Source organism: Solanum verrucosum, unplaced genomic scaffold (genome assembly GCF_900185275.1).
Source record: "Solanum verrucosum unplaced genomic scaffold, falcon-dt-bn FXZP01000071.1, whole genome shotgun sequence".
Taxonomy (NCBI): Eukaryota; Viridiplantae; Streptophyta; class Magnoliopsida; order Solanales; family Solanaceae; genus Solanum; species Solanum verrucosum.
This window is the reverse complement of record NW_026020118.1, coordinates 869841-891128: the sequence shown is the minus strand read 5'-3', so window position 1 is coordinate 891128 and position 21288 is coordinate 869841.

Below are 21288 nucleotides of genomic sequence, written 5' to 3'. Positions count from 1 at the left end.
TTATCGATTTGTGGCATTAAATGTCTTTATATGGATAAGATGTTGGGTTAGAGTCTCAATGCACCATATTATGTACTTTGATAAAAAAAAAAAAAAGTTATGAAATCTATCTCATTAAAACTGCTTCATTTCGTAGTGAATGTGGCAACAGTGCATAATATGTCTAAAGAAGACAAGTGATTGAATAATGCACATGAATGTGGAATGAGGTACTAAGTTATCATATTTTGATATGTTTAGATGATTGTGTTCCATTCATAAAGAATGACGACTTTTGATAATGATGAGAAGAATAATAGAAAATTCAAATGGACATACATTAAAGAATCTACAAATTTTCTTAAATGGTGAATTTTCTTGTATTGCTTGTTATCAAGGCAAGTTAATTGTGAGACCATCACCAACGAAAGTTGAGTTTGAGTCCTCTGCGTTGTAGAAACTTATACATGAGGATATTTGTGGACTTATTTCACCTAGTGGTTTGTTTAGACACTTCATAGTCCTAATTGATGCTTATTCTAGATAGTCTCATGTGTCTCTGTTGTCATCTCGCAACTTGATATTTATAAAATTATTGGCACAAATAATATGATTACGGGCACAACTTTCGAATAATCAAATTAAATCCATTCACTTTAGTAAAATTGTAGAGTTTTTATCCCAAGAATTTTATGATTATTTCCCATTGATGGAGATTGAATAAACATAATAATAAAGTTAATATATGATAGTGTAAATAAAGGCTATCAATATGGATATGTAATTTATCGTGACGGATCGTGATTCACCTTTGAAAGAGGTAGAGTAATTGAGAAGAAATCAATCTGAAATTTGCTCATATACTAGTAAATCAGAAATTTACTAAAGTAAAAAATGCATATCATGATAAATTTGGAGTTTACTAGTACAAATAATTCTATCAGTTGGCATGATAGAATTTGTTCATATGGAAGATGTGAATATTAAATATTCAACATATATTGAAGAAATTTAGTTGTACTAATATTGGGACTAAATCCCCAAATTTTGACAGTATAAAAGACGAATATGGTTTTGTTCACCTGTCATGTGATATGATAAATAGATACATCTATGAGATAATTACATGTGTGTTTATTGTCAACCTGCGATTCGACATTCAAAAAATTATTTGTGTAAAATAATTGAGTTAAGAGCACAACTTTTAGAATATGTAATCAAAACAATTTACCTTGATAATATTGATAAATATCCAAGATGATGTAACATTAAATGTCTTGGATACATAGTCAATCATTGCTTATGAAAAATAATAATTAATGGTCTCAAATATAATATATTGCATACAAAATTAATTGTATACATTAGACTAATAAATTATGATCAATTTTTCTCTAAATTGATTTATGGTTAGGAACCAAATATTTTTCATCTAATAATTTTGATATGCAATATATGGATAATGGATATACCATGATATACGTATAAAAATAGACTTTCTAAAGTATATATATGTGTGTGTTATTTTCCTAATATAGGGGGAGATAATACACAATTAATAAATTTGTTGTGAATTATCATTAATATGATCCTCATTCAAAAGACAATATAAGTCAAATGCTAGGAGCATTTACTTATCCAAAATTGATTTCATATTTAGTTGCATATGCTCCTATTGAATATCCTTGAAGGACATTGTCTACGACATGAATGAAGCATGATAGACCAATTGATTCTAAATAAAACGATCCTTGAAAAGGGGTGATGAGCAAATTCCTAAAATGAACATAATAAGGAGGTAATGTGCTCTTGAAGAGCCTACAACATAACACTTCATGAAACCTCATGAGAGGATAGGTGCATGAAAATAATGAAGTGGTGAGATCTCAATAAGTTATGTCGCACTGCGAATCGATACAAAATGATATATCGTTGACGATATCTTTGTTACAATAGCACTCAATATTGTAAAAGATTATGAGGATCTAAATCCTACAGACTATCAAAGCATGCTTATGTAGATATGTTTATCAAGTGACAAGTCTAAGAATGCATCTTGATAAGCGTAAAACTTATTTGACTTGCAACCTAGACACTAGAAAATGTCATACAATTAAAATCGAATGTTGTCACTTGACAAAATTAATATAAAAATTTCTAAAGGATTCAAAATTTGAAGTATATGCAAGTTTTGAAAAACTTGTTTATAATCCTCATATGAATTAAATCAATCAAGAATCTTTCACATTATTATGCAAGTTAATAACTTGGATTGAACTCTTGAAGAGTTTTCAAAAGACAATAGATTATTTACTTAAAGAAGTTGGAGTGAAGAACTTGCAGAATCCTTTGATTATGAAGGGATGATATATAAAAGGAGATAGAACGAAGAACATTTCCCCAAAAATTTTCTCCAAAGACTAGTTTTATCAATGTGCAATAGATTTGTTCAAGTACTAATATGGTTGATTTATTTAGCAAGTCTGAAGATGGTGCAGAAACTTGAAATGTGAAGATTCAAGTCTTTGAATTGATGTTCTCATTGTAAAGACTGAATATGTGCTGGAAGATGATATATTATTAATGAAGACATAAAGATGTTAAATAGAGTTACAGAGGAAAGACTCCTAAATAAACTAAAGTAAAGTAATCTAACTAGACAATGACTGCTGAAATAACTAATACAATATCCTAAATAAACAGGGACTACTGAAACATTAATGTGACAAAAAAAACTCGTGATGTCCCAATACGTCCCCTCAAGTTAGGCGATGGGTCACTAATCCTAACTTGAGAAGATTGTTCTCAAATGCAGATTTAGGTAGTGCCTTAGTGAGAGTGTCATCTACTTGATCGGCACGATGAACATGAACAACATGAAACCTTTTGATGTCGACATGGTCATGCTTCACACAACTATGAAGGACAAGAGTCTTGCTAAAAAGTGTGGCTCTAAGATTGTCACAATATATTTTGGGTAACTCATGTACTGAAAAATCGCACCTCATTTAGGAGGTTGGTGACCCAGAAGGTTTTAGAAGGGGAATTAGCTACTGCCCTATACTCAGACTCAGTGAAGAAGCGTGATACAATATTTTTTTTCTTTAATGACCAACTTATAAGATTGTGACCAAGAAATAGGATGTACGGAGATGTAGAAACTCTATCAGTGATGTCCCCACCACATTCTGCATTTGTAACACCTCGGACTTTGAAAGGGATAAGTAGAAATTCGTGCAAGTCACCCATCAAGTTTTTAGTTTTGGGTCAACTTCGAATAACCATATCTTTTATTACACAAATAATTAGGTGGCCCATGATCTATCAAATCAAAGGTTTTTGAGTCCTCTTTCCAACGCCACCAAGTTTGCTAAATTTAGAGCTTGGAGTAAGAGTTATGCCCATTTGAGTGAAGTCTCTCTATTTAAGGCATTTCATCCGTCTTATAAAGGGTATTTTGGTTTTGTCCTTTTCCCACTAAGCCTAAAACATCTTTTCACCCTAAATAAGAGTCTACTTTGATTTAGACCACTTTTTCACGTTCCTAAACACTTAGGGATTTACAGAGAGGTTTCAAGAGGAGAAAAAGGGCTAAGTTAAAACATTCTTAAGACTAGTGGATTTTTCCAAGAACATCGTTCTTTCCAGGTATGTAAGACTTCTCACAGTGTTGGACTTTTTCTTCCTCATGCTATACATCTAATTCATCCATGAATTCGTTATGTTAAGAGATTATTGAGTAGTTCTTGATTTCTGTTTCATTCTTTAACTATGGAAGTTTTTTGATTTCTTGGGTTGAAGATCTTGAGTATTGAGTTGTGATTTTAGAAAGGTATTGTATGAAATTTCTGTGAATTCGTGTTGGGTTTGAGAATTAAGAAGATTTTAGAAGAAATCACCCAATTCTAGACGTGTTAGGACCCTAAATTGAGAAGAAAAATTTGTCGGTTTTCTGGTTAGGAGGTTGGGAGGCATGCCACCCATAGTGCCAAGGCTGAACTTAAGTAGTTCAGGCCCTGGGGTGAAGCTCCACTTAGTGCACTAGGGTCGTCTGATCTTTTTCTTCCCGTGCTTCATTTCCGGACGTGTTCCTTTGAATCGTGACTACGTTCTCTTCTTTGTATTATCTTCTAAAGTCTCCACTAATACTATAGATCCTACATGTACTAATTACATGTCTTAATTTACATTCCAAACTAAAGTAAGTTTAAGAGGAAAGTTCAAGAGGTCTTTTTGAGTCATTCTGAGGATTCTTTTGTAATCAACAATGGTTTTGAACCAAGTCTTGAGAAGGTAAAAATGAGAATGAGAAGAGTTTTACTCATGATTGAAAAAGAGTATAAGGGAACTAATTAGTATTCCAAAATGTAACACATTTACATTTAAAAAGAGAGAAACATTGATTTCTAAATGAGTTTAGGGATATTTCAGAGTATTACCTCTTTTAAGAGGATCTTTGGAGTAATTACCTCAAATTAAGAAAGAGTTATATTTTATACATTTGAGCATGAGTTATATATTTTTGTGAGTAGTATTGAGCACCGATATGGGGATGAGTTCAGACAACTCACATTCCTCATTAACAATGCAGCCAACATGGGTAAATGATCGTACTTTTTAGACGAGTCCTTATTGATTTTAAGCATAGCTTACTGGATCCACTTAGTTGAGGTTTTCTATACCCTGGCAAGGTATAAGATAGCTCTGGCAGCATGGGCGAGACACTGTTATCATCATATAGCTCATAGTGATGATTATCAGTTAGAGAATCTCCCAAATAAGAGTAAAGAGTACCTTATTGTATTTTTTTTATACATAATTGAGTTTATATTTCATGTTTTATAATGTTTTAAATATTGCATTTATAATTGTTGCTTTTGTATTGGAGTTGAGTTGAAGTGAATATGTCTTTCAGCTTATCATTTCAGTTGTCTATGCTTTCAGTTTCCCCCTTACATTCTCGTACATTCAATGCACTGACATTATTCGACCTACATTGCATATTTTCATAATGTAGATACAGGTGTTTAAGGTCATGAACAGGCTCTTCGTTGAAACCATTGGCACTCCAGCTAGCTTTGGTGAGACTCCTTACTTTCGGAGGGATTCATAGTTATTTCCTATTTTGTTAAGTTGTTTGGGGTCCTGTCCTAACATCTATCTTAGTACTTAATTAGAGGATTCATGGATAGTTAGAAGTTGAGGAGTCTACTATTCCCTTGTTGATGTTTTGAGACCTTGAGACAATTTCTTATGTTTATTTAAGTATTTCTAGATATTCATTTAGTTAAGTTGTTATCGAGATGTGTTGAGTTTAATTATGCACTGGAGTCCCTTTTTGCTAAGTATTCAGCCAGGCCAAGGGTTCAGTTGGGACCAACGATGGTTCTCGAGTGCCGGCCACGTTCAGGGTGTAGGCTCGGGGCTTGACAACATTAGAGTACACTTGTAGATTGAACTAATCAATGAGAGTAACACATAGTCTGAGTTGAATGGTACCACACATGTATCAAAGGATGTGCTTCATAGATTTCTAATGAAAGTCTAATAATTCTTGCATAAATTGAGATAACATACTGACCGCATAAGCTATGCCCGGTGGTGAAAGGTATGCATCGAACTCTTCCCAAGACTAGACGATAATGTGTGACATCATGTGAGTGTCATCACTTAAGATAAGTATCTCAGAGGCACTCATTGTCATGTTGACACTCTTGCAGTCAGTTATTAACTCATCATTTAAAATCTCATTCACATAGTTTTCTTGGGTGAGAATTAAACCACCTGAGTTGTGTATCACTTCAACACTTCTAGCATGAAATTTACCCAACAAATGCTTTCCATTATTTTGTATATAACATTTACATCCAAAGTCTCTTAAATGAGATATGTTGGGTTTTGTGCCTTATAATAATTCATAGGGAGTTTAATCTAACATAAATCATGACATGCATTTACTTATTATATAGCAAACAATGTTTATAGCTTCAGGCCATAATTGATTAGTCACATTCCTAGTAATCATGGTTCTAGCCATTTGTTGTAAGGTTTTATTCTTCCTTTCTACTACTCCATTATGTTAAAGAGTCCTAGGGGCAGAGAAGTTATGATCAACACTATGGGAAACACAATAATGGAGAAATTTAGAATTTCCAAATTTAGTTCCATGGTCAGATTTGATTGCAACTAGTTTTTTATCAAATTTCTTTCCGAGTTTTCTTACTAAAGTAAAAAATACTTCAAATGATCATCTTTAGAGGCAAGAAAAACTGTCCAAGTGTACCTTTTATAAGCATCAAATAGAGCAAACACATATCTATTGCCACGTACTTCTGACTCTCATGGGTGCACATAGATCCATGTGAACCAGTTCTAAGGATCTGGTTGAACTGAAAACTTGTTTAGATTTTAAAAAAGATTTTACATGTTTCCCTCGAGTTCATGCTTCACAAATCCTATCTTCTATAAGCTTAGTTCTAGAAAGTCTTATTACTAAGTCTTTAGAGATAAGTTTGTTTAGTTGCACGTGGCTTGCATGATGCAGGTGTTTATGCCATAGCAAAGGATCTTTGTCCATCACGCGTCGACATATACTATTTTCAGCAGGTACTTTTGTAGTATCTACAATGTATATATATTTATATCTTTGTTCAGTAAAAATAGTTTCCTTGGGTTTTACGTCAATTACTTCAACACATGTAGAGTAGAAAGTTACATTCTTTCCTTTATCACATAGTTGAGAGATGTTGAGCAAATTGTGATTCAAACCTTCAACGTGATATACTTTGTCGATTGAGTGTTCATCAGATTTATCTATTTTTCCAATGCCTTAATTTCCCTTGCCTCCACCACCAAATTCTACTATGCCACCCTTCCTTTCTTCATGTAAGAGGAACTTTGATTTATTTCCAGTCATGTGTCTTGTGCAAGAGCTATTCATTTACTGGTGTTGTTTGCTTCCTCTCACTTTTCCTGTGGGATTCAAGGGGTAGATTTAGGAATACAAATTAGCTTGGGTCATTTCTTTTGATCAAAAGGATGAATAAGATCCGTGTTTATCCATTTAGGTAGATTAAGTTTCTTTAGCACATACATGTTTCGTTGACTTGTTTCACGCATATTGAAAGTTGTGATAATTTTTTATATTGATTATAGATTTAGGACAAGTGATTTTGGAGTGATCTTTGTTACCATAGAGTGTACAAAATGCAAGAGCCCCCTTTCAGTTTGATTGTCAAAACTTATTCCAACTTTTATATTACGAGTGTTGTTACCTAGGTGGGTTACAATCATGGTGGACTTGGTCCATTTGTTTGCTCATTCAAGCTCATATTTAATTCTAGCTATTTCAAAATTCATTCTCCTAGAATTTTCTTTTTCTGAAAACAATTCATTTTTTAGCCTCTTGATATTCTTTTCGCACCTGAATAGATCACTCATTTTCTCCTTACCTTTACCAATAACACTTAATTTCAAGATTTCAGATTTAAGAGACAAGTTGCAAGAATCAAGTTGCTCAGCCTTTTCAAGCAAAAAAATATTTTTCTCCTTTAAGTTAGTATTGATTTTTTCAAGATCAATGTATTCAAACTTGGGACTAGTCATAGAGGCTAACAATTGATTCTTGTTACTGTTCAGTTCTTGTATGGTGTTTATGAGAATAAGCTTAAGGAAAATAGTTTTTTCTTAAATAATAGCTTAAGCTCGTCTTTCAGCTGATAAATATTCACCACATTTTCTTCGTTATTTTAATTAGGTTCTGGTTTTGAGTCCTCTATAGCCATCAACACAATGTCATTAGGTTCCTCTCCAGAGTTGTTTGAATATGTTCCAGGAAACACACATAGATTGACTATTCTTCTTTTCTTTCCCCCTTCCTTTTGTTGGCTAGTTATCTCTTTTCCTTTTGAGCCCTTTTTTTCTCCACTCAACTTCCCACATAGAACAATCTTGGACTTGACGATTAGTTTTTTCACACTTCTAACATCCACTATTCCGACCCTTTTCCATCCTCTTCTCATTGCTTGATGAAGTTATTTTTCATAGTTCATTCCCTTTTTGAAGAGTTTTTTTTGAAATTATTCCTACTTATCAAGGTTATATCTTTATCACCTAGATCAAATTTGTCACTTTTAGTTGCCTAGAGGGAAAGATTCTTATATTTGTTTCCTTCATTTCTTTTGGCGGTGTCCACATTCATCTCATATGTCTTTAGGTTTCCTGAGAGCTCATCCAAAGTCATATTTTTCAGATCTTTGGCCTCTCTTGTTGCAGTGACTTTTATTTCCTATGACTTTGGTAGAGTCCTAAGTACTTTGTCTACCTGTTCCTTAGTAGTGTATATTTTTCCCTAAGATATTAATTTGTTTATCATTGTGATGAATCTTGTGATCATATCCTAAAGTGGTTATCCATTCTTCATCTTGAAGGCTTCATATTCAGAGCAAAGTCTAGCGATTCTGAATTTTCAAACTTGATTTGTACCTTCATCTGCGTTTAGCAATCCCATATTTGTTTTACAGTGGTACATCCATAGATGCGGTTGAACTCGTCAGGTCCGAGTCCACATGCCAAAATACATTTAGCTTTAGCAGTCTTCCTCAACATCTTATAATCGACTTCTACATATTGAGCCTTGGGTTTTGAAATATTGTTTCCTTCACTATCCTTGATCATAGGCATTAAGGGGCCATCAATAACTCTGACCCATAATTTGTAATCTTCCACCCAGAGGAAATCTTCCATTCTTTCCTTCCACCATGAGTAGTATTGTTTATTGAATAGAGGTGACGTATTGACGTGTTGTCCTTGACCATGTCCAACAGGAGGTGCATAATTCATAGTGATCGTACCTTAAATTATTAGACTCTTATTAAGATAACTTGCTCGGATGCCAATTGTTGGAATTTTGACCTCATAATTCTCCTAAGGAACACACACTATATGTTTCTAAGTTAGTTATTAATTAAGTGACAATTAAAGTTTGTAAATCAACAACCCAACAATATTTAACTCAAACTTCTATTAACTCAAAACTTCAACAGATTACAATTCTTGCAATCCTAGGAACTAATACTATAATTCCTAAACTCCAACACAAACCCCCCAAGGTCTATGTTCCCAAAGTTTTCAAGTTTCCCCAACTCGATGATCAACCAAAACTAAGAAACCAACAACAAATTAACAAATCATCTTCACTAGAAAACTCAACCTAAGATAATAGATTCTTCAGTTTGTTCTTGGCAGCACATCAAAGGTCTCAAATATGACTCTCTCATACTTGATTGTGTTTTGCTTGTATCTCTCTATGTAAGTGTGGGGGCCTTCAGTAGACAACTTTGCCTTATTTGTAGCAGCATGACTTCTCCTTGTTTGAGTCGAAGTCTATTACCTTTTATTGCTTCTCTTTCCTAGTTGAATTGTGTTGTAAAAGGAAAGATATTCTCTTAAAACCTTCTTCATACTTCATTCACCGCCTCCAACTTTCTCCTTTCACTCCCTAGTTCGAGTTGGACTTAGTCGTGCATGATCATGTCACTTCGACCTATTCCATGCCATAGTTCTTCACTTTGTCACTCATCCAAATCTTTATCTAACACGAAGAAATCCATATATGTAAATCTGATAGTACCACATGCTAAATAGTCACGAGCATTACCTTCATTCAAACATAGCAGCAAAGTCCCCATTTCTTGTCCGTAATTAAAAATTCCACTACCCCAATCAATTAATCTTTTCTTGGAATCATATTTCCAACTATTTACTCAACCTTGATGGCCTGTAAGAAAAATGGAAAATAGTGTTACCTTCTTTACTCAACGAGATGTTCTAGTTCTACTTCTTCCCTCATCCTGGCAACAATTTTATCCAATGGCAGCATAGTTAACATAATTCAAAATTTAGATAGAATCGGTCAATATACAAACCATAAGCTTCATTCCATACAAAATTTCAGAATAGACTATTTCCAACTATCAGCACTTACATTGAAACATGAATCATAGAGAACAACTTCAAGAAAAAACAAATATAACATTCAAAGTTTACAGTTGGAAATTTCGGCACTTTTCACAATAGTCTATATGAAAGAGAACGAAACACTTCCTAGCCATTGGAAGAAGAAGGGTAGCGTCCTTCCATTTGAAGGAAAAGGGATACATATTCCAATATATAATTCACTGTGTAGAACTGTCAAGACTTAAGCATTGATGAAGTTATTTATATTTTGACGTGAAACAACATTTTGGAAGAGCCAAGCAACATAAGTTAGGTCGTGAATAAGACACAATAAAGACTATACATTTGTTTTGGCAATGTAATTAGTTTGCTGAAGGTAGACAGAACATCTTATATGAGTTCAAGATAAAGTACAATCAGATTATGAACTTGCATTACTTAAGAAAGAAAAGTCCCTTCATAATTAAGGAATGCCAACACAACCTCTTTCATTTAACCGAAGGCTATATACAATAATTAATACTTTGGAGAGAAGCAACAACACAAAAGATTTGATCTATGTTAGCCCTTTGTTTAGCGGAATTGAGACTAAAAGAATTGTTGGGACAACAAACATCCATCTTCAAATTCGATAACATAGCTTGATTGTATACTTCATTATGTCTCTATGATTCAGTATAGTATGTACATGACATTTAATGAAGCTTGAATGACAAATAGGGTCCACAAAATCTGAATGAAATTGATAATGGACAATAAAATTGAAATGATATAAAGAGAATGAAACCATGTGTATTATACAATTTTTATTGCTCATTGGACAACTCTTCATAGTCATGGTCATCCTTCCATGATTCTTCTATATAATATATAATACTAGATGTGCCTGTGTCAGCATGGGCGAAATTGAAAGTATAACATGTGTACTTATATAGACGAAGAGTAACTACAAAATTATACATCAAAATATTTCTTTTATAAACAACGCATCAAGCATAACATTAAGACACTTTGGATCATAGATATATCAATTGCATTCATGTTGTTGGATGATACTTCATGACAATACACAACTTAAATAGAACATCCAAGCATTGGGATGAGAATGAGATTTGTTGATCATCTTCTTTGCCTTTTCCAAGAAATCTTTGTTACAATAGGTAGAAATCATTTTTAAAAAAATTTCTATTCTCATCTACTTGAAGTTAACTACTAAATTGATCTTTTAGGAACACAACAACTGAATTATATCAATTGAAGAAACAAAAGATGAAAAAATAATAGAACGAATAACAATAGAGAGAAAGGAAAGCTCATGTACACTTTTATTAAGACAAAGATTCAAACTATCTGTCATACACAGATTTCTTGAGTCATGTTAACACCTACTAAAACCCATCAGTAGGTAAGCAAACTCATACCCAGATTGACAAGAAATGAGTATAAGGGTAGAACTAACAATAATAGAGCTATAACAATAAAATAATCTAGATGCGAAAGCAAACCAAAAACTATATATAAAATATCACTCCCAAAACCTAGAAGTCACAGGTATAAAATTGTCTAAAACAAGAGTACAAGTCCCAAAAGTGGACCACAAGCAAAGCTTTCTCAAAAGAAAAAAGATTAGCTAAGTATGTAAGGAAAGAGACAAGCTGATCTAGGACGCCAAGTGCTCACCCATGTCTCCAATCCCAAAAACTGCTGAAGATGGCACAAACAATCATTGTGGGTAGCTGGTACTAGGACTCGCATCATGAAACAGATACAAAGTGTAACATGAGTACATAAATAAAGGTACATTGTAACACCTCAAATTCAAAAAGGGTAGAATTTTAGCGTTTTGGTAAAATTTGGTGCCAGTTCTGACGGATCCACCCACGACCCATGGACTAACTCACGATACGTAGGTCAGCTTCGCGTATGGGTAACTCAGGTTCCCAAAAATAATAAGTCTCAGTATTTTTTTTACGGTTCACCATGACGGTCCATCATTCAATGCATGAGCCATAAATAGGTTCCGTAGGTAAGTCCCAGACTTAGAGAAATTTTGAGGTTGGGAGTAGGGACCTACGGCCGTGGTGTATGGTTTGTCAATGGACCCATGAGGTGTAGGTGTGGTCCGTCATCGGGAGCCCAAAATGTTGGTCTCTGAACTCATTGACGACCAACCAGGACGGTCTGTGAGTCGATCAATGAACCGTAGATCGAGGTCGTCGGTAAGCTCGACAATTATTTTTTTAGGGGCTTTTGGGTCTTTTTCTAATTATGCTACCCTAATACTATGTCGTTTTACCCTTCACCTAACTCCCTGTATAAGCCTTTTTAACCCCAAATTTTTCAAATTGAAATCTTTCTCTCAAATTTGTAAAAGAAGAACAAGTCTTCGTCCCCAAATTATTTTTCTCTCTAGAAAGCTTGAAGAAGAAGGAGTCTACCTCGAGTTTCAAGTCAAGCCTCCAATTCCACCATTAAAGGCAAGATCTTGGCATTGAGGTATGATAATTTTCATCCATGTAGCCCTTTCCTCCATGGAATTTCTAAATTATCAAATTTACAAATGTACAAATCCTTAATTGAGTTAGGGTTTTCTTCCATGTCATGGGTTCCTTTCAATGTTGATTTACTTAATTGAATTATGAACTTTTATGCATGAATCGACATGATTTCTTGATTTTAAGATGAATCCCCATGAACCCAAGTCTAACCTATGTTTTCTAGATATTGATGATGGAAAGTGGGTTTTGAACTATGAAAGGTAAATTATGAAATTATGCATGTTTTGATGGAATTGATGAGATATGATGTAAATTGCTTTGAGAGTAAAAGCATATATGTGGTCATTGTAGTTAATTGTTATGAAGGGTTACTCACATAACTACCTCATGCATGAATGTGAGTTTTTCTCACATAAAGGATTCTAAGGTTGAAAGGTCTTCTCACCTAAAATGAATCAAAGTTAAGGAGTTATTCTAATGAAACCTAGCTTGGATTGGTTACTTAATAGTACCTTTCCAAGAATGACATATGACTTAGTTTGGATTAGAAATATGACGTGCCCTTCCATGGATAATAAGGTCAAGTTAAGAAAATGTAAAACCTTGGATTCGAGAAAGGACTAAAAAGGAGTAATAGGGAAGAACTCACAGGACAACACATGAAACATGGACCCTCTATGGTTCCCTAGACGGGCCGTGAAAGGGGATCACAGCTGTGTGATGGATCGCAGTGAGTACCCCTGGGTAGGCTAAGCAAAGATCCCTTCTGCGAGGGCCTTAACAGACCGTGTGAAGGTGGTCAGGTCGTTATGACGCCCGTGTGGGGAGGCAGAACAAACCCCAGAGTTGGCCTCCTCCCACGAGTCCCTAGACGGGTCATGAAGAGGCAAACGACTCGTCAAGCTGGCCACGAGTCCCTCTCCCCAGGCCACTGGTCAATGACCACGACTGCCATAATGGCCCGTGAGGTCCTTGACAGCTTGTGAAGGCCACCATTTGGTGGTTGCGTCAGCTTTAAGTCAGGGGCTTTTGGGTCTTTTTCTAATTAATTTATCCAAAAATTATGTTGTTTTACCCTTACCTAGAAGTCTTATATAAGTGTTTTTAATCCCAAATTTCCCCAAATGAAATCATTCTCTCAAATTTCCTAAACGGAAAAGGTTCAAAATTTCCCCCGAACTATATGAAATAGATCATTTATACCCTTCGTTACATTTTGGGATAAAAAATGCCTGCTGTTATCCTAAGAGACCACAAATACCCTCAAGAGTTAACACCCCAATTTTTTGTTGACGTGGCAAGCCACGTGGGACTAATCCTTCCACCTAAGCATTGCCAACTAGGATTCACTACAAAAGAATTAGACCTTTTAGCGGCAACAACAGTCGCCACAAAACCCCAGAAAATCGTCACTAAAAGTTTTTAACATTAAATTCTAATTTTGTGTTTTTTCTTCATTGTTTTTAAAAAACCAAATATGATATCGATTAAGTAGGAGTTTGAAGACACTATATGTTTTATTTTTATGTCATATGTAAATGTATAAAATGTACAATGATGCATTATATATATATAGTAGGAGATTTGAATCGAGAAGTAATTTTGATTATTTTTCGTAATAATATTGGATGTTTTTAATATGGATATTGCAAGTTATTTATTTTAGAAAATTAGGTCGCAATCAAAAATTAATTATCATATTTTTTTGTTGAAAAAATAGGTTTTACTAGCGAATGGTTGTTGGAGCCTTAGTCGCCAATAAAAATCACTCATAACCTTTAGTAGCAATATTTTGGGATTTTGTGGCGACTTTGTCGCCACTAAAAGTCAAGTTCTTTTGTAGTGAATCTTAGTTGGCAATGCTTAGGTGGAGGGATTAGTCCCATGTGGCTTGCCACGTCACTAAAAAATTGGGGTGTTAACTCTTGAGGGTATTTGTGGTCTCTTGGGATAACTACGGGGGTATTTTTGATCCCAAAATGTAATGGAGGGTATAAGTGGTCTATTTCGCGTAGTTCAGGGGCAATTTTGACCCTTTTCCGTTTCATAAAAGAAGAACAATCTTCCTGTCCAAAATAATTATCTCTGTAGAAAGCTTGAGGAAGAAGGAATCAACCTAATGTTTCAAGTCAAGCCTCCAATTCCACCATTGAAGGCTAGCTTTTGGCACTAAGGTATGATATCTTTCATCCATGGAGTTCTCAAATTCTCCAATTTACAAAGTTAATATTCCCAATTGAGTTAGGGTTTTCTTTCATGTTATGAGTTTCTTTAAATATTTAGTTATTTGATTGTTTTATGATCTAGCAAGAATGAATTGACATAATTACTTGATTTTATGATGAATCTCCATGAACCTATGTCCAACCCATATTTTCTAGATATTGATGATTGAAAGTGGGTTTTGAACTATGGAAGGTGAATTATTGAATTATGCATGTTCTTATAAAATTGATGAGATATAATGTAGATTGCTTTAAGAGTAAAAACATATATGTTGTTATTGGGGTTAATTGTTGTGAAAGGGTTGCTCACATAACTACTTTATGCATGAATGTGAAAGGTTTTCTCACATAAATAATTCTAAGGTTGAAAGGCCTTCTCCGCTATAATGAATTAATGTAAGGAGCTAGTCCAAGAATGGTGCAAGCGGCTATTACCCATGACCTCTAATGAAAGACAAGAGGCGATTATCCATGTCACATAATGTAAGGACAAGAGGCGATTACCCAAGTCTCTTAAATAAAGATGAATAAGAATAGTAGATATTCCATGGAAGTTATGCTTAACACTGAGTGGACAAGTGACGATTACCTATGACCCATAAACTATATGCCATCATAGTATTGTCTAGATAGACATTAGCTAGAAAGTTTATGGTCTTACCTTGGCAAGTAGGACACCCCTTTTTAGTGTGGGTGACACCGGAGTCAATGTTAATAGCTCTCATGGTCTTACATGTCGGTTCAAGGTAATTCTCCAACACTAATGAATCAAGGTTACTTCGAGAAGTATGTCATATGTGTTTAAGATGACGTTTATTTGAATTGACCATATTTTATTACTTATTTCCTCAAAACACATTTCATAGATCATGTTTTAGCTTGGTCATTGCATTTCATGAAGAAATCTCTTTTAAGCATGTTTTCACATGTTTTATGCATGGCTGTCATACTTGGTACATGTTTATACTAACTCATACTCTTGCTTACATTTCTCTAAATGTAGGATCTGACATGACAAATTCACATTTCCATGGCTAGGGATCTCATATAAAAGATTGAAGATTGGTAAGTCTTCATCACTTGAGACCGAGCTTGATTTTATTTTTGTCCTTACTTTCAATTTTTGAACTTTATGTAGAGGCTATGCTCCAATCAATCTTGTGTACTAGATGGATTTGAGATGATGTTTAGACTTTTGCTTTTCTCTATAAAACTTTTATATGTTTAAAATGTCTTCTAAGCCATTTTATTCTATTATCTTGTATGATGAATGCTAAGTGACTTGTATGGGGCCCTCGAGTCTTATACGCCATGTTAAGCCTAGGGGCTACCTTGGGTCGTGACAAACTTGGTAATTAGAGCACAATGTTTAGAAAGGTCTTAGGAAGTCTCATAAGCCACGACGAGTAGAGTCTTTCTCATGACTGTGAAGCGTGCCACATTTATGTATAAGAAGATGTAAGATGTTAAGGAAACTCCACTTCTTTTATCACTCTAAAGTCATGCAATAGATTTTGACTCTATAATGTCTCTCTCCTAATCTTCATCCGATTCTCTACATGATATGGCCACTAAAAGGCATATCCTAGAAGGAATGTAGGAGAGAATGCGAATGAAGAGGCTCTTCCTAAAGCTCCTCAAGTTCTGGTCGATCCTTTGGCTGAACAAGTGGCTAATGCAGAGTTTAGGGCTTTTTTTCAAGTGTTGGTTCAAGCGATGATGGCCCAAGACAATAGGGAAGTTGTGGCTCCCGTAAACCCAAATATGGGTACATTGGCATCTAGAGTGAGGGATTTCACTAGAATGAATCCTCTGAAGTTTCATAGTTCTAAGACTGAAGAGGACCCTCAAGAGTTCATTGATGAGGTTTACAATGTGTTAATGTTCATGGGAGTGACGCTAGTGGAAAAGGCAGAATTGGCCGCTTACCAACTTAAGGGTGTTGCTCAAATATGGTTCAACCTATGGAAAGATGGGAGGATAGTAGATGCGGGTCCTCTTGATTGGGAAAAGTTTAAAGTTGCCTTCCTTGATAGGTTCTTTCCCCTTGAGATGAGGGAGGAAAATGTGCTTGAGTTTATCAACTTCGGTAAGGAAATATGAGTGTCAAGGAATATGCTTCGAATTTGATGCAATTATCTTGATATGCTCCTACTATGGTTGCCGATCCTCGAACAAGGATGAGTAATTTTGTTTCGGGAGTGTCCGAGATGGTGGTTAAAGAATGTCATACCGCTATGCTTGTCAATGATATAGACATTTATAGTCTTATGGTTCATGCTCAAAAAATTGAAGAGGAGAAACTTAAGGAAAGATCTAGGGAGACAAAGAAAGCTAAGACCAGTGATGGTAACTTTTCACATTCAAGGTCTGATGGAGATGGTCGTTCTAAGTTTCGACAATGGTTTTCCGGCCAAGTTATATCCAATGCTACTCCTAAGTTCAACAAAGATAGGGTGTCTAACCTAATCCTCAAGGAGGAAATGATAGTGGATCTTTATTGCCTACTTGTGCTAAGTGTGGAATAAGCATGAGGGTAGATGTCTCATGGGTTCCAATGCTTGATTTGGTTGTGGTAAGATGGACTACAAGATAAGGGATTGTCCCTTAGTTGCTAAGAATGAGGGAGATGCTCGTCAACGCGCTCAACATAATCCTTCATCTGTTCTTAGTGAAAGTCAGAAGCAAAACAAATTTTATTCACTTTAGACTCGTGGTGAGTAAGAGGGTTCCCCCGATGTGGTTACCGGTATGTTGAAAGTCTTCCAACTTGATGTTTACGCTTTACTTGACCCCGGTGCTACCTTGTCTTTTGTGATGCCATATATGGCTAGGAGGTTTGATATTCTTTTGGATGTGTTGTTAGATAATTTTTTCTGTCTCTACTCCTGTTTGTGATTCTGTGTTGGCTAAGGGGGTATATAGAAAATGTCTCGTCTCCTTACCCCATAGAGTCACTCATGTTGACCTTGTAGAGCTTGATATGCTAAATTTCTATGTTATCCTTGGTATTGATTGGTTACATGCATGTTATGCTTCTATTGATTGTAGAACCCATGTAGTCAAGTTTCAGTTTCCAAATCTTATCCTAAAGTGGAAAGGGGGAAATTCTATGCCTAAGGGTCAGTATTTCTCTTGTCATAAAGCTAGAAAGATGATTTCGAAGGGTTGCATTTACCATCTAGTTAGAGTGAGGGATACAAATTCCAAGACCCCTACTCTTGAGTTTGTCCTTGTTGTAAATGAGGTTTTGGAAGTGTTTCAAAATGATTTACTCGGTATTCCTCCCGAAAGGGAAATAGACTTCGGTATTGACCTTCTCCCATATACGCAACCTATTTATATTCCTTCGTATTGTATGGCTTTGACAGAACTTAAAGAATTAATGGAGCAATTGAGAGATTTTTTGGATAAGGGTTTCATCTGACCAAGTATCTCTCAATGGGATGCTTTAGTTTTGTTTGTTAGAAAGAAAGATAGGTCTCTTTGTATGCGTATTGACTACCGGCAATTGAATAAGGTTACCATTAAGAATAATTTTCCTCTTCCAAGGATAGATGATTTGTTTGACCAACTTCAAGGAGAAAGCTATTTCTCTAAGATTGACCTTCGTTAAGGTAATCAACAATTGAGGGTGAAGAAAGATGACATTCTGAAGACAACTTTTCGAACTCGGTATGGTCATTATGGGTTTTTAGTGATGTCATTTGGGTTGACTAATGCTCCAGTGGCATTTATGAATTTGATGAATATGGTGTTTAGACAATACATTAACATGTTTGTGATTGTGTTAATTGATGATATATTGGTCTATTCGAGGAGTGAAGACGAGCATACCAATCATTTGAGAATTGTGTTGCAAGTCCTCAAGGACCAACAACTCTTTGCAAAGTTTAGCAAATGTGAGTTTCGGCTAAGGTCCGTGGATTTTCTTTGGCATGTTGTTTTCGATAAGGGTATTGAGGTAGATCCTAAGAAGATGGATGCGGTTAAGAGTTGGCCTAAACCTCTATCCCCTTCGGATATTAGGAGTTTCTTGGATTTAGCCGGTTACTATAAAAGGTTTGTTGAAGGATTTTCTTCGATTGCTTCTTTATTGACGGCATTGACTCAAAAGAAGGTTAAGTTCATATGGTCTGAAGCGTGTGAAACAAGTTTTCAAGAATTAAAAGTTAGACTTACTTCCACTCTAGTGTTGACATTACTAGAAGGGACTAATGGCTTTGTTGTTTATTGTGATGCCTCAAGAATTGGGTTAGGGTGTGTTCTTAGGAAAAATGGGAAAGTTATTGCCTATGCTTCAAGGTAACTTAAGATTCATGAGAAGAATTACCTACCCATGACCTTGAACTAGCGGCGGTTGTGTTTGCCTTAAAGATTTGGAGGCATTATTTGTATGGTGTTCATGTAGATGTCTTTACCAACCATAAGAGTTTACAATATGTGTTTAATAAGAAATATATAAATCTTTACCAAATGAGGTGGCTTGAGTTATTGAAGGATTATGACATGAGTTTTCTCTGTCACCCAAGTAAAGCGAATGTGGTGGTGGATGCTCTTAGTCGATATTCGATGGGCAGTGTTTCTCATGTTAAGGATAATAAGAAATAGTTAGTTTGAGATGTTCATAGATTGGCCCGATTGGGTGTTTAGTTAGTTGTCTCTACCAAGTGTGATGTTATAGTTTACAATGGTTTAGAATAATCTTTTGTGACTGATGTGAAGGCCAAGCAAGGTCTTAATCCGATTTTGGTTGAATTGAAGGAAGTAGTGCTTTAAAAATCAGTTGAGGCTTTCTCTCAAGGGGGAGATGGTGTACTTCAATATCAAGGTCATTTGTGTGTTCCTAATGTACGTAACTTTAGGGAAAAGTTCTTGTCAGAAGACCATGTTTCTCGATAATCCATTCACCCGGTAGCCACCAAGATGTACCATGACTTTTGGGAGGTCTATTGATGGAATGGGATGAAGAAGGATATTGAGGAATTTGTGGCTATGTGTCCTAACTGACAACAAGTGAAAGTTGAGCATCAAAAGCTGGGGGTTTCTCTCAAGATATTAGCATTCCTACTTGGAAGTGGGAAGATTTGAACATGGACTTCATTGTTTGTTTGCCTCGCACCCAGCGACAACATTATTCGATTTGGGTTATTGTAGATAGAATGATGAAATTGACTCATTTCATTCCCTTCAGGATTTCTTATTTGGCGGAGGAGTACACTAAGTTGTATTTGAAGGAAATAGTGAGGTTGCATGGAGTTCCCTTATCCATTATCTCTGATCGTGGTACCTAATTCACTTATTAGTTTTGGAAATCTTTCCAAAAAGGTTTTGGTACTCGTGTTAAGCTTAATACAACCTTTTATCAACAAACAGATGTACAAGTGGAGCATACCATCCAAACTTTGGAAGATATGTTGAGAGCATGTATCATTAGTTTCAAGGGTAATTGGGATGACCATTTGCCTTTGATTGAGTTTGCATATAACAATAACTATCACTCAAGTATTGATATGGCTCCATTTGAGGCCTTGTATGGTAGGAGGTGTATATATCTTATAGTTTGGTTTGAGGTGGGTGAAGTTGCCCTATTAGGTCTTGAATTGGTGCATGAGGCTATGGATAAAGTTTGGCTTACTATAGAAGGATTAGAAACGGCCCAAAGTCGACGAAACTCCTATGCCGATGTTAGGAGAAGAGATCTTGAGTTCGATGTACATGATTGGATCTACTTGAAAGTTTCACCTATAAAGGGTGTAACGAGGTCTGGGAAGAAAGGGAAGCTTAGTCCCCGTAATGTGGGCCCATATTAGATTTTAAGGCGGATTGGCAAGGTTGCTTATGAACTTGCATTGCCTAATGAATTGGCATTAGTACATCCAGTTTTCCATGTTTCATTGTTGGAAAAGTGTGTTGGAGATCCGACATCTATAGTTTCCTAAGAAGTATTTGGAGTTGAGGAAAATCTTTCTTATGACGAAGTTCCGGATGATATTTTAGACCGACAAGTTAAGAAGTTGAGAAATAAAGAAGTTGCTTCTGAGAAAGTTCTTTGGAGGAATCAGTTAGTTGATAATGCTACTTGGGAGGCCGAGGCCGATATGATGTCCCGCTATCCTCATCACTTTCCCTCCGTTTCTACTTTAGCTTGAGGTATTTAGATCCTCATGGTTTGTTCTTTGGTGTCATGTGTCTTAGATATTTCCATGATTTTCCTTATTTATGTATGTTTAAGAAAAGCTTAAATTTTGAGAAAATGAGTTTACTTGATTGATTTTTACTTGTTTATGTGCACTGAGTATGAAATGCATATAAACTTCATGATATGATTTTTTGAACATGCTTTAACTTGGAGTTGATGTTTTCTCCTCATATATGTGTATTTAAGTGATTTCATGCATGTTGGGCTGTTAGGTTGAGTTCCTATCCTTTATATGATGACTTGAATCCCATTCGAGGACGAATGTTCCCAAGGGGAAGATATTCTAACACCTCAGATTCGAGAAACGGCTAAAAAGGAGTAATGGGGAAGAACTCACTGTAACATCTCACAACTAGAAAGAACTAGAAGGAAGTTTAAAAGCTGGAAATAGTTATTTTTGCTAAGTATAGGAAATCTGGAAAATTTT